The sequence below is a fragment of the Vombatus ursinus genome, unplaced genomic scaffold (genome assembly GCF_900497805.2).
Source record: "Vombatus ursinus unplaced genomic scaffold, bare-nosed wombat genome assembly UNPS02014799.1, whole genome shotgun sequence".
In the NCBI taxonomy this organism is placed as follows: Eukaryota; Metazoa; Chordata; class Mammalia; order Diprotodontia; family Vombatidae; genus Vombatus; species Vombatus ursinus.
This window is the reverse complement of record NW_020954577.1, coordinates 3,355,568-3,357,389: the sequence shown is the minus strand read 5'-3', so window position 1 is coordinate 3,357,389 and position 1,822 is coordinate 3,355,568.

Sequence of the window (1,822 nt, the reverse complement as noted above, 5' to 3'; positions counted from 1 at the left end):
CTGCTTAAAAATCATTTATTCTGTGGGAGGCACCGGGGATACATGGAAAAAAGGGACAGTCTATACCCTTAAGAAATATACATGGTAGTGGAGGCTGAAGTAGCAGCTTGCAACTTAGATCAGGAATTTATAGGTAATTTGAAGAGTGAGACAGCATTTTTTGGGAGTGGGGGAGGAAGGACGGTTATGAAAGGCTTCTAGGAGGAGAAAGCACCTTAGCTAAACCTTGAAGGAAGACAAGGAAACACAGAGTCAGAGATGATAAGTGATCACTTTTCCTATTTAACAGTTGAGGAAACTGAGGCAGCAGAGGTATATGACTTGCCCAAGGTCACACAGCTAGGAAGTATCTGAGGCTGGATTTGATAAGATGATAAGGACAGTCACAGGAAGAATTGCGCTCGTACTTCTATGGGAAAGCTGCCCAAATCTAAATAATGCCAAGAGAACCTGGCAAGCACAGTCCCAGCACACAGTATGTTTTTATTTCTTTCCTCCTATCTTTAGTAAAAAGTGAAGCATGAAATTGTACTAACTAGGAAGCCCTTTGGGATCCTCATGACCAACTCTGTCTCATTCTTTTTGGACAAGCTGGGTTTCCAAGCCACGGAGACATCCCAAGCGCTGTTATTTCCCGCTGCCTCCATTTGCCCAAGCCAAAGAAAGGGGCAAGCCAAAGTGACTATAGATACATTGATTTTCCAGGACAGAAAGGATAAGGATAAGAAAGGAAAAGAAAGGAGCAGGAACACGGAAGCGTTTGGCTGCATTATGGAGATACTTGTGCGATCACAGAAAAATTGCATTTCTGAGCCAAGTTTTGGTCATTTCATAGCTAGATGAATCTATGGTTGGTGGTTGTCCTTTGTTCTCTAAGAGGACCCAAGGGACATCACTGAGTTGGAGTCAAGGTACGGTGTGTCTGGCTGATCAGACCAGTATGAGCTCAGAAGGCTCTACCCCAGGTCAGGCACAAATAAATGGTCCACATGAACATCTGGAGTGGAGATATTTCTACATTTGTGCATCTCATGTTTCTTTTGAGTTAGTACAATTCTGGAGTCCTTGAGAGGCTCAAGTCTTGTTTTCTAGTGCTGACTCTTTCTCTGGTCCCCAGCCAGCTCTCTCTTGTGTTTCTAGTGTTCTGGATGCTTAGAAGCTGCTTCTAGCCTGGAGTGACCACCTTTCTGCTTCCTTGGCTAGGTACACTGCGTGTCTCTGCTCCCTCAACTGTGCCTCGAACTTTTTTGAACTGACTTTCCAACTGCTGGATGAGGTGTCTCATGGCCAATGACAGGGGGTGGGGGAGAGGGAGAGGGGGAGGTTCTGCTGTTTCCCATCCTCAAGTCCCTTCAGCTGCTGAACATTCTCAAACTAAGTGGACTGACTTTTAAGTGCATGCTCAGGATTCAGGCTTGTCTTCAGCCCGTGCATGGAGATCTACCCTTCTAACTTTGCCAAGGCTTTCACACTCCTAAAGTGTTCACAATCTGTTAACTCATCAATACCTTACTATCTTATGATTTTATCCTGGGAGGTAATCCTGAGGTTTGCAAAAAACAAAAAAACCCAACACCATGGACAGCTATGGTCCATGGAGTCACAAAGAGTTGGATACAGCTGAGTGACTGGACAATCCTGAGGTTGACTTTTATGTCATCTTATAATTTCATCCCTAAAACAGGGGGATGGGAGAGCCAAATCTCTCCCTACCCCTTACAGAAGGTAATTATTGGGGAGAAGGAGGCAGTAGCAGCTGGGATGATCAGGAAAAATTTCATGGAGAAGCTAGCATCTGAGTGAGCCTTGGAGGAAATTCTGG